The sequence below is a fragment of the Rhinolophus sinicus genome, chromosome 1 (genome assembly GCF_057876585.1).
Source record: "Rhinolophus sinicus isolate RSI-liver-muscle chromosome 1, RSI-T2T, whole genome shotgun sequence".
Lineage (NCBI taxonomy): Eukaryota > Metazoa > Chordata > Mammalia > Chiroptera > Rhinolophidae > Rhinolophus > Rhinolophus sinicus.
Window position 1 is genome coordinate 155,517,735 of NC_142501.1, and position 13,260 is coordinate 155,530,994.

A 13,260-nucleotide genomic window follows, 5' to 3' on the forward strand; every position below is an offset into this window, starting at 1 on the left:
GTGTTGCTGTTATAATTTGAGAACGTTATGATTCCTGATTCTCCGTATGTGATTTCCCTCCTCTCTCGTCATTTAGATTTCCTTTGTCTCCAGTGTTCTGAAATTTCATATGATATGCCTTAGAGTGGGTTTATTTTCATCCTTGGAATCTAGCTGTGGTGGGTCCTTTAAGATCAGAAAATAATATCCTTCACTTCTGAGACATTTTCTTGACTTACTTCACTGATGATTTATATCATTCTAGTTGTCTTATCTTTGTTCCTCCTGTTTTCTCTCTCTATCGTTATGGTCTACTTTTTTGTTGCAGATCTCTTCAACTTTGTCATCCAAACCTTTTAATAGTTTTTCATTTCTGTCATAACATTTTTTTTAACTCCGTAAACTTTATTCTGTTTATTCCTCTTTTGTAGAATTCTGTTCTGGTTTTATGGGTACATCATATCATATTTCTAAAGACAGTTAATATCTGCATCCTTGCTAAATGTTCATCTTTCTGCATAGTCTGTTGCTCCCAAGTTGCTTCTTTTGTTTGTGTGCATCTCCATCCTTCATGTCGGAGGCTGTCCACAGATGTCTGGTAACCGGTGGCTCTGTTGATATTTATGGCAGTACTCTAAAAGCATCTTTGGGACCACTGTGTGCTTCAGGATTGGTTGTTGTGGTCTCTTTCTGGCCCTCACTGTCCAGCACAGTCCGGAGCTCCTCTAGTGTCCATCTGGCCTAGTGATCTTGGTCACAGGGATGCTTTTCAAATAAGATTTGGGCTGAGCCCCTCTGGGGAAACCTGGGAATCCAGATCCTTGTTGTTTCTGGTTATAGGATGAGGGAGGGCCACATATCATCAAAGCTGTGAAAAGGTCCCTGGGAGACTCAGTCTGATACTGGTTTTGGGGAGTCAGTTCTTGCATCACTCTCTAAGACCCTCCTCAAAGATCACGGGCTGGTGAGTACCTTGATATTTAAACACCGAGTTCTGAAGCATGTGTCTCTCCTATCATCTCTCAGCAGGTGTCCCTGACTCAGGACCTGTAAATCAGGAGGACAGGAAGGCAAGGTCAGGCCCTCATGTCGCTGGAGATGTTATTGAAATCCAGTACAAGGTCTTTGAAATCAAAGTTATGGAATCACATTCCTCCATCTGGGCTGAAGCCAAGGCCAAAGCCAAAGCCAAATTCCTTTGGGATCTTGAGATCCCCCAAACCTCGAGCCCCCCCGGCCCCACGTGGCTCCTTCTTCTTCCCCATCATCCTCATCTTCATCTTCAATCAAACCTCCAAACAAAGGATCTCTGTGACTCTGAGGTCCAGAAGAGATAAAAGGCCCCAAAAGAGATCAAAGAGGCTCATTCCCACACCTGCATCCAGAGTGGAACCTCTGGAGGCCCATTCACACCTGTGGGGAGCCTGCGCTACACTGTCAGAAATTGAGAAAACACTGTGCTTTGGTTTTCATTTCATGCTTCATCCACAGAGAAGTTTTTAATTAGGATATTTTTCCTAGTGAAGATTGTGTTGATAAATTGGTGGGTAGGCTTCAACATACTAGTTTTAGCGGGGGTGCAAACATTGGGCCTATGACATAAGATAAGCTTCTGCAGGGCAGAAAATAAGACATAGTCACTTTGTATTCCCAATGCTCAAGAGGTTTTATGTTATTAATAGGCAGTCATATGTTGTTCTATATTTGTCAGTTGAAGTATTTTTCATTTTAGTAATACACACAGGAATATAGCACAAACTGAATTTTTAGTTAAATACATAATCATCATGGATTTTCTTCATAGATTGTAAATCATACTTTCATTGTATGATAGGAAAAGGAGGAAGAGGAGGAGGAGGGGGAAGGGAAAACAAGAGGGGAGGAAAAGAAGGAGAAGGGCAATCCAGCATGAATATCACCATAAATACGTTTAGTAATTCAACCTCTTGTCACCAAATTAATGCCATACTTGTGATATAGCAGTTACTCTTTATTGATTTTTCCCTTGTATGAATGACCTTGGCATTTTCAAACTCTGTGGTGGTTGGTAATAAAGGCTATACCTGTTTTACTTAATTATAAAATAACAGACAATTTCTGATCCATCAATATTCTAAAATGACCAACTGTTCCTGGATGATGAAATCCTAAGTAACAAAAGAAGGCTACTCCTGTGTTCAGAGTTCACCATTCTTGTTTCCTTCTGTCATACATAATCCCCACACTTCCTACTGTGTTAAAGCAGAAAATAATGCCTATATTTTGATGTCCCAACCTAAAATATGGGTGAGTTAAGTTTAATTGTAGGTTTTAAATGTGCATATTAACAGCTATTAATTTTTATTACCTGGCAGTTGTTTTTATTATTGTTGTTTGGTAGTGCCAAAGAATAGTAAAAAATAAGGAAATCATTTGACATTTCTAAAATGAATAAAGCAGTACTTTTTTTTTACATCAGAGTTTTCAATATATACTAAACCTTAGATATCTTTCTTCCATTGACAATATGCTAGAGATTAGATTTGTTTTGCATTGAGAAGGCTTAGAAATCAATGACAAAAGAATAAGAATGATTTAAATTAAATTGGGCTTTCTTTATTTGCCTTAATGAAACATTTATAATGTTTTGTATACCACCATGAGAATACCAATATATCTTAATGGGGTTGTTCAAGAACACCATAGAAGATTCACCTGATAAATATTGCCTAAAACACCTGATACAAAATGAAACCTTACATTTTATTTATAGGGTCAAAAAAATACGGTTATGAGTCCATTATCTGGTTCCTCAAAAAATATGGTACACAAAAGATCACCTGGAGATATTGATAAAATGAGATTTCTATTGCACCTCCTAGAATCTGATTCACCATATCTGGAAAGAGGGCCTATGAGTTTACATTTCCAGCATATCCTCAGGTGATGCTGATTCTGATGGTCTCTTGAACCACATTTTGAGTAATAATGGACTAGGACATAAAATATATCTAACTTAAATTTTTTCTTATATTCAGTTCTAAGTACATTACACTATCCAACCAGTAGCAAAGCATTGAATTTTTATACAAATTTGCCTAGAGATTTAGTGAAGACTAATTTTTCCTTCCATCTAGTGTAATCATGTTAATAAATGGCTTCCAGTGATGTACATGCACTCCTAAAAACTCAAAGGAAGTAAATTAAATACCAAAGCATGCTTCCGGTTACTATGTGAGATACATAGTAGTGAGCTTGTGTGGTCATTTGACTTTAAAAATAAGAATTGTTTTGTTATGTAATACTCAATGGATTAATGAAGTTTGGCAAACATTTCAATATACTTTAAGACTTAAAATACTCTATAGGCAGTAGAATAGATGTACATTGTAATAATTTGTAAGAGGTACATTTGAAATAAATGATGACTCCAATTTTATTATGCCAGTTGTCATCATATATTAGAGAAGCAGTAAACGTTTGATAACATGGTATCATTTTTGGCATAGAGTTGTTCCGTCTTGGACATGGCTTTGTTAAAATAGGGCAGATGCTGTTTTCAGCATTTCAGTTCATTTCTACACTTGGTTTACTTTAACATACTTTACCCTTTGTCTTATTCACATGTACCTTGACTAATACTGGGATTAACATGTAACGGGTACAATTGTTCCCTGGTCACTCTGCTTCACAGTCTTCTACTGTAAAGTTTAAGTTTATTTTTAGTGTCTGAGGAGACAGATTTTGGGCATTAATTTCAGTCCTATAATTTGATCTCATAATTGACATGATTTAAAAGAACAAATGGAGGATTTCAGTATATATATACGTCAGTCCTCTAGAAAATCACATCATTTTTTAGGGCTTCAGAACTTCAGCTTCTCAGACTCTTGCATCGCATCTTGGATAAAAGGTAATATACTCATGTATAACCTAATGTGATATCTAATTCTAATTTTTGATCGTTAGAATAAGTTGAAAACCATTTTAAATGTATATTGTTTATTGATAATTTCTCTTAAAGAAACAATTTAAAGAAATTATGACCTTATGTCAGGATCTGAAGGTGAAGTCAGGATCTCAGTGCTTCTGGATTGACAGCAATCATTGTACCAAGCGAATCATGTGGAACAAGGAGGGCATGTGCTCCATCGTCTCTATTGATGGGCTATCCTAGAAATCTTTTTACTTCCTTGACTAAATATATGATATCTGCTGTGTTAATAATTACCTTTACCTGTAACTGAAACTTGAAGTTCAAGTTTTATAAGAAAATTATCTGTTGAGTAGCATAAACTCTCTTTTTGCAAATGTGTGTATTGTGTCAAAGATTTAAGTAATCTTTCTCAAGGTTACTTTATTACCATCACTAATTCATTTTCTATTACTTTTCTATTGGTCTTTTCATCATCAAAATAGTTTCTATTTTTCTGCATAGTTAACACTGTATAACAGACTATTTTGTTTTAATAGTTCATTTCAATTAACACGTTTTCATTTCATTAGTTATTTGGCTGAAAAAGAAGCTTTTCTTCTAAGTCAAATTTTATCATTGTGTTCTTTGGCTAATATTCTTTCAAAGCCCCTAAGCTATCCACCTGTCTATCCATCTGTAGGAGACTAATTTCTGTGAATTTCCCTCAGTCCTCTACTTTCAATGAAATGTGAGGCATAAATGACACTAAAAGTTGCATCTTTTTTGTGTCAAACATGACTGAATATTTGGTAAGTGGTAGGTGATAGAAAAACTTCTTTAGGTAATATATAGTTTTCTCACTTTTTCTAATGCCACAGTATTGAGTTTAAGACAATGAGGCAACATCAGCTGATAAGGAACAAGGGAAATACATCAGTCCCAAATTCTGCTTTACATGTTAGAGATGTAGAGTTATTAGGCAGGAGAATATTTCTTCTATCATCAGACAAAAGATGTCACTGTAATGTTCTTTCAAAACTGATAGCCAAAAATTATCAGGGGAGTGAATAACCTTTTCCTGATTATTTACCTTATAGATTGCAAACTCTTTTGATTTAGAAGTCTATAATTGAGAAATAAATAATCTGCTCTACTTGTTTTTCAACAGCAACAGAAGTAGATTCTTGTATATACTTAATTACAAAAACCTATCAAAGACTCTTTGATTTGGTTAACTTTGGTGAATAAGATTATTTGGAGATTAAATCATTTTTACCAATTCAGTTTCTTAAAGTGTCTACAAACATTTTCTCTGAAACTTCTTTTTAACTTGACTTTATCCATTATTATTAATTTTCTTTTATTAAGGTTATACCACCTACACAGTTTTCAAGCCAGAAACCTGAATCATTTTCTTTATTATAAAATCAGTCCCTATTGCTTGACATTCTACCTTCCAAACATTTGTTTAACTCAGCCTTAATTATTATCCCTACTGTCATTATGTAAGGCCCCTATAATCTCACAACAATCTAAGTGGTCAACCTGTTTCCGATTTTGTCCTTCTTACCTGCTGAACTGATTCATTTCCAAACATGCTATCCTCTCTCTCATTTTTGTTTCTTTGCAGGCTCTCAAAACCTTACTTATCCTACATAATCCAGCACAAGCTTTATATTTTTCTTTATTTTAATATCCACCCCCATTGGCTTGGTGTATTTAAGATGTCCATTTTGTGTGTTTCTGTGGAACTTTAGTATTTCCATACTGCCACACTTACCTTTAGTTGCAAATGTCCCCTACTAGTCTCAAGTTCCGTGAAGTCAGGCATCACATTTCATTGTCTTTGGATTTCTAGTATGTTTCACAAGGCTTTGGAGCATAGTTTGATAAATAAATCATTTGTAAGTGCAGGAACGAATGTGCTATTGACCTGTCACATGTGCTTTCACAGAATTCAGCCAAATATGAAGATCTTTGTCCTTGCCTTCATCATGGCTCTCACAGTTGCCATGACCGTAAGTAAATCAGAAATTTTGAAGAATGTGTTCTCAGTAATAATGCAAAGATTCGTATTTCTTGTTTTCTGGACCATATTTGCATTGCCTGAACATGGTTTTATTGATTTTAATGTTTTTATATGGACATTTTCTTTTAATTAACCTATGTAAGTTCACTAAGCACTTAGAATCTATTTCTTGAGTACACACACAGACACGCAGAGAGACATTAACATATGGACACTCTAGTGTAATTAGCTTAATGTAAAACAAAATTTTAAAAAGAGCTCCATAAAGATGTGTGACTAGGATGCTAATAAAAGAGACTTAACTATTAAAAGATCTAGACCTACCAAATGTCAAGAGTTCCAAGCTGGTATTGTCATTTATTACTGTGTGTCACCAGGTAAAATTTGACCCCTCTGTAACTTTTCCTTCCTCTTCACCTCCCCGTCCTCCTCTTCTACCTTTTCCCCCTTCATCTTCTTCTCCTCCTCCACTATCTCTTTCATGTCCTTTTTTTTTCCTACCTCTCGACTTGTTTTCTCTTCTGTTAAAATTAATGGTATCTCAATTGGATTGTTTGGCATTTTGTTCTTGAGTTATGAGTTCCTTCTATATTTTGGATATTAGCCCTTTATTGGAGCCATTGTTTACAAACATCTTCTCCCATTCACTTGGGTGCCTCTTTGTTTTGTTGTTGGCTTCTTTTGTTGTGCAGAAGCTTTTAGTTTGATATAATCCCATTAATTTACTTAGCTTTTAATTCCATTGCCTCTGAGGTCAAATTCATAAAATCCTCTTTGAACCTAAGGTCCTTAAGTTTAGTACCTATGCTTATTTCTACGCAGTTTATTGCTACAAATCATATGTTTAGGTCTTTGGAAGAGGGGATGATAGAAGATGGTAAAAAGGTTGAACTATATGGTGACGGAAGGAGAACTGAATCTGAGTGGTGAACACAATGTAATATATAGAGGATGTGTTATAGGTTTGTACACTTGAAACCTATGTAGTTTTGTTGACCATTACCACCCCAACTAATTTTTAAAAAAAGTAATGGTATCTTTCACTTTGGTATCCTTTGTATCTAGTTACTGAGAAATTCATGAAAAAATAATACTTTAAACTATCCATAAAGTTCTAGTGGATGTTACAAATACAAATTGGTTATGACAACAGAGTTTATCACATTATTTTCTGTAAAACAAGAGAAGTGGAAAAATTAAAATCCAGGAAGAGAGAAGAATATAACCATAACACCAGCCTCTATCAGCACAATCAATATTTGCATGGAGGTAGATCTTCGGCAACTTAAAACATATTTATATTAAAAAAAACACTGGTCTTGAGCAAATATAAAGTTTAACTTTCCAATTTCACTCTCCTAGTCACAGTGATAGATTTTCCTCCTTTACATACACAGAAGAAATTTGGCCCAGAGTGAATTCATATTGGAATGTATCAAATTAATTACAGCAAAATTCTACTCTTCACTCACTTTAAAAGTGCCACTAAAAAAAAATAAAAATAACCACCTAGCTTAATGTTCAGTTACCTAAGACACATTAAACAACTAGCTTAATGTGTCAGTTACCTAAGACACTTTGCCTCCATTTTGTTTAATCATAATGTAGCAGCTAAGTGCATTTTTCATTCAATCTGGAGTTGTAAAAATCATTATTTTCTTCTTCTCTTTTTCAAGAGTGCTGATTCATCTGAAGAGGTAAGTCACTTTCATTTACTGAAAAACTCAATAATTAAACATGTATCACAATATTAATCTCTTCTTTTTTTAACAGAACTCTCCTTGTACAAGAAAACCTGTAAGTATTCCCCTTATAATGTGGTATAATAAAACATATATTATTCTCTGAGTATTATTATATAAGGAAAATCAATACTTATCTCTGAAACATATCTATATAATGAATGGCTAAAGTATACATTGAGTTTATTTATTTTTATATACTGGTAAAGGACCCATTCTTCTTGTGTACTGGTAGTATTTGCATGGAAACTCATAATGCCACCTTGAAGAAATCAATTGTTCTCTCAGAATGTAAGTAACTTTTTGTGGTAAATAATTGCCTTGGCCTAAAGAACAGCTGAAATTCTAATTCTATTAAGCAAAATATATGACTAATGGAACATAGAGACTGCTAAAAACACGGCATATAAATTTTCACAATCTGATTCTTTTGAAGGGTGATGAAGTAATTTGGTTAAGTTAAACTGATCTTGTTAAATAAGATAGAAAATATTATTTATTTAATATTTTTCTTAATAAAAAGACCTTAATATCTCATATTATTTTGACAAGGCCTCAATGTGATAAGGTCTCAAAAATTCTTTTTTTCCAATAGTTTCAGGTGTACTAATATATTACTTAGATGAATTTTAGTATGGCACCAAATTAAAAGATGCAGAAGGAGGGATTGTGAATATTGCAATTAACAGAAGCGAATATAAAGAAAGCAGGAGTTTTAAGAGACGGTGAATTCATAGTAAGTCAGAGTCCAAAGCAGCCATTCCACCTAATCTGGAATTAGCAAATTCCTCCTCCTTGGAAAATTTAAGGATCGGCAAAGTAGGAGCTTAAAGGTAATATTATAAAGAACATTTAAACATTATGCAAGTGGTTGGCTATAATTAATAGCTCCAAATTTATTATAATGCAACAAAATTTTCAACAAACAATAAAACAGTAAACACTTATTTTCCCTTTTTTAAAAAAATTGTTTTCTTATAAAAAAGTGAAAAGCTAACTAAAAATTTGAAAACAATCATGTAGATGACCTACAAGTTCCCACCAACTTTAACAACCGAAGTTTCTAATGAAAAATATTTGTGAAATATTTACAGTGTCATTGTCTCAATTCTCTGCAATTTCTTCTCTCCTTTGATGTATACAGTTCATCGTATACCCTTACCCAACAAACTTTCTGAATCTACCTGCAAAACGAAGTATTCGATCTAAAATCTATTATGGATACCCACTTCAACCAGAGAATGAGCCAAAGTAAGCACAGGACACGATTACAGGTAAGCCCATCTGGTGACATTTTTTTGTTCTCCAGAAAAATCCGTGGTGATAGTTAAAACAAGGAAAAGTAAAAGAAAGCCATCAAACCAAAAGCAGCCTTGGTTTAAGCAATGTAGCCATGTGTAGCTCCCCTAAAGTGAATGTATTCATCTAAATGCTTCCAAAAGAAAACTTCTGTCCTGGTATGGTTACAGGTGGGGCTTTGCAGATAGGAACACCTTTGTTTGTATCCTGGTCCAGACAACTACTAGTTTAATGACCTTGAATTATTCCTAATCTTTTCTAAACTTCAATTTCGTCATGGAAAAATAGGTATTATGATAATATGTAAGCACTTCATAGAACTGGTAAGACTATTAAAAGACATATTCCATAAAATGCCCTTGATTAAAATTATTTATAATTGTTACTGCGCGATGCCCTGCCACTAATCTTTGCCTGGATATTGTTTAAAACATGTCCTTCTAAAACGTAATCTTTGGAGCAGCCACAGCAGAAACACCATGGGGGAACTAGTTAGAAATTTAGAGTCTGAAGCCACATCCAGACACATTCAATCAAAATCTGCATTTTAATAAGATTTCTATTTGATTCAGAACTCAATAAAGTTTGAGAAACTTTGTCTTGGGGATTCTGTGAGCAATTAATATAGGGACCACTGCTCTAATAATAATACCAACAAAAAGATAAGAAAATATTACCAATTTACTTTTAAGAAGTGAATTTTATCTAAAACGATATTAAGTATTCAAAATTCCATGAAAGGTTAAATATTTCACTAAAAAATATAGCTGTTCTGCAAATCACAGTTGAAACAGTTCCAATAGATTTCAGTTATTTTTAAGTGGATGTGGAAAATTTATTCAAATTGAATTCCCATTATTAACAAGGTAAAGAGTCTGAACTTCACTCCTTAGGCATTGGTAATAGTTGACATATTTGATCAAGGAAGGGTATATTAAACTCTTTGGGAGAGACAAATACAGTGAAATGCGTATGCCATATTTAAGAGGAGGGGCAGACGAACTGAGATAATCTGGTGATAAAAAGACTTAAAAGAAATAGGAGAAAGAAGCCTAAGAAAAGGCAATCAATAGATTTGATGATGGATTAAATAAAAGACCAAATCAGGGAAGGAGAAATGGATACAAGTTGTCAGAAATGGATAAGCAAATCAAAGTGCTAAGCAAATGGGACTTTCAAAAAAGAGACAAAGCTCTGCTGTTGTCCATCTCTTTCTTTAGGGAGTTTTTTGTTTTGTTTTGTTTTGTTTTGTTTTGGAGCATTTTGCTTTGTGCACACATGTTGCTTGGTTTAAGTAAGGGTCATTAAAGATAACTTGGCAATGCTGATTTTGAAAGTGAATAGCATTCAAATTGAAAAGCCAAGTGGGCTGACATGAAAACTGAACCTCATGTGAGGAGTGACAAACGGAGAAAAAAATATGATAGACATTCAAATTCAATAAAATTTTCACTATTCATTCAATGTTTCTTAAGTCCCTGAAGTTCATACAAGGAAAAGTTATACTAGTATGGTGTGTAATTAGTTTTGCCTCAAGATTTAAAGCCATGGAAATATGAATTCTTTAAAAGGTCATAGAGAAACGATTGGAAATAAATACTTTTTCTTGTGATATTATTTTAGGAATAGGGGTCCAGCCGAAATTGGTATTTAATCAGTCATCAGATGTTTCTGGACCAGATAGTGAGCATGCAGTGAGGCCACTGGGGATGTAAATACCATTAATTCAGTCTCTGTGGTTGACAGCTTAATATCTACCTACAAAGATGGATATAAAATAGGCAATCATCAGTCAGAATATTATTTGATAATGAAGTGATATGATTTGGATGTGTTATTGAGGCCTATTGTACAAGATGGACTATGGCAGGTATGGTGACAGGGAGTATTGACAGACCATTGGGAAACTGAGACAGGAATTAAAGATGAGAAATACGGGCTTGAACTATAAAAGAAATAGTAGAGATAGTAGCAATTTATTCTAATGTAGTCTGATAATATAAGTACGTCTAAGTTATTTTAGTAAAGCTTTTTTGATGTAAATGATTTTAACCAAGGTATGGTTTTTGGTCAAGGATCCTTTGTCATGTCAAATAAAAATAAATCCAAACTTTTTTCAGAACAGGGAGACACTTTTTTCAGAACAAAGTCCATTGGCATGGGGAAAGTACTCAAATTTCAGAAATCTGCAAGCATGTCAAAATCAAACTGGAAAAGGTTTTTTTTTTTAATAAGGTAGGGGCAGCTAAACAAAGATTAGTATAAACTTTTAAGGGAAAGGTAGGCAAGCATGAGGAAATGACCAGTAGGAAAAAGTGTCCACTGTGGTCAGCGCTCTCTCAGGATAAGCTGACAAAGGGGGCAAGTTCTACGTTTTGGTGCTCATTCAAGCTTTGGGACAAGCGGAGTTCGGGGGCCCAGAGCAGCATGACTATCATTTGGTGGAGACAAAGCAGGGGGTAACAAATGCGCAATGTGAACACTTGGTCAGACACAAAGGAATCGATCTGGATATAACTCAAAACCAAGAAAGCATAATGGTATTAGCAATGACTTACTCTGTAACTTAATAAAAAGAACATTTTCTCTTTCTCCACAGGCTTGGTGAGAAGTACTTTTTGATCTCTACTTGTGATGATTCTTCCTACTCAAAAATGATTTCACCCATCTAGCAAAACATTATCAGTTCTCATCTAATAAATATATCCAAAGTGCTTCAAAAAGTATTTTATAAAACTGTTTTTAAAACTAGGTATTATTTGTATTCTTTTATGTATTGGACTGGAATTTAAAAAGAGTTTGACCAACAAATAATGTTTCTTGTACAAATTCCAGCTTTCAATAAACAAATAGAAAAAAAGGAAAAGTCAATCAAGTAATGTTACATGAATAACAGACACCTGAGATCAATGATCAATATTTCTAAAACAGTAGTAATGATAATCTCTGGACAATTTGATTGTTTTCTGTACTTTTCTCTGTATTGAAGTATCATAAAATTAAAAAAAAAAAAAAAACCATGCACAATAAAGTGATCTATCAAGCATATGCCAGATTCTCTACTGTATTTATTTCCTAACACTGCCAAAACTAAGTACCAAAACCGGTGGCTGAAAAACAACAGCAGAGTCTTGCTCTTCTGATAGCTCTAGGGTACAGTCTGTTTTGGTCTCTTCCTAGATGTCACGCAGGGTGTCATGTGGGGTCTCTGGTCCCACTCCCCACATAAGCACGCAGGACATGATGAGGCCAAAAAGAAACACCCATGGAGCCATAGATAGGGAAGTCATACCACTATATTTCCACTGCGGCTGGGTTGGAGACACAGGAAGCAGGAGCCACACTGATCCGCAACCCGCCTTCCACTTCTCTGCCACCCACCTCACTTGCTAAGTGCAATCTGCCTCTCTGCAATACGCAAGCCACACTCCACAATTGCTAGCTTATAACTAGCACGGCAGTTCACTAGCTTATAACTCCACGGCAGTTATATAGTGGCTAATGGTGAACCGATAAGAGTGATGGCCAACTAATCACAGCTGATGACCATCTACTACCCGAGCTAACATCTTTCCACGTGAGGCCGAGAGCCTGGAAACTGCTCTCTGGGACTCTGTCCCCACACTAGTTTCTGGCATTTATGGACGATGCTTGACCTTCCTTGGTTTGTAAATGCATCACTTCAATTTTTGTCTCTGTTGTTACAAGGTCGTCTTCCCTCTGTCTCTCCTGGGAAAGACAACAGTCATATTGGATTAAGGACGTACTATACTCCAGGATAAACTTGTCTTAACTAACTACATGTGCAATGACCTATATTTCCAAATTAGCTCACATTCTGAGGTTTTTCGGGTTAGGATTTCAGCCTATTTTTGGGGGAGGGACACAATTGAACTCATGACACCTATCTTTATCTTGATTCTCGATAACATTTCTCTGCAATTATTACATGCCAACAATCACAATATTCTTCATTATGTCAATATTTCTAAAGAAAAGAGATACAATGTTATTTTACAATCCTCTGGGACAATGATTATGGAAGAAAGCAGGTCATGACATCGCTGGATGGCTACTCAAAGGGCAAGAAAATTATCTAAGCAGTATCACTTTAAAAAACTTTTATTTATTTTAAGTGTGTTTTTCCAGGACCCATCAGCTCCGTGTCAAGCAGTTGTTTCCATCTAGTTGTGGAGGGCGCAGCTCACAGTGACTATGTGATACTGGAACCCGCAACGCTGTTGTTAAGAGCACCGCGCTCTAAGCAACTGAGCTAACCGGCCACACTCTAAGCAATGTCATTTTAATTATGAAAT

At 35.0% G+C, this 13,260-nt stretch overlaps 1 long non-coding RNA gene and 1 pseudogene across 1 annotated transcript; one reads left to right on the plus strand and one right to left on the minus strand.

The window, feature by feature from the left end:
* Positions 1–600: 600 nt before the first annotated feature.
* LOC148759284 (HCLS1-associated protein X-1 pseudogene) lies at positions 601–1,346 on the minus strand (annotated as a pseudogene).
* Positions 1,347–3,641: 2,295 nt separating this feature from the next.
* Positions 3,642–11,970, plus strand: LOC148759285 (uncharacterized). Its single transcript, XR_016022653.1, has 6 exons — positions 3,642–3,871; positions 5,829–5,892; positions 7,580–7,600; positions 7,677–7,700; positions 8,790–8,919; positions 11,544–11,970. It is a non-coding gene; the product is annotated as an uncharacterized LOC148759285 (long non-coding RNA).
* Positions 11,971–13,260: the final 1,290 nt, after the last annotated feature.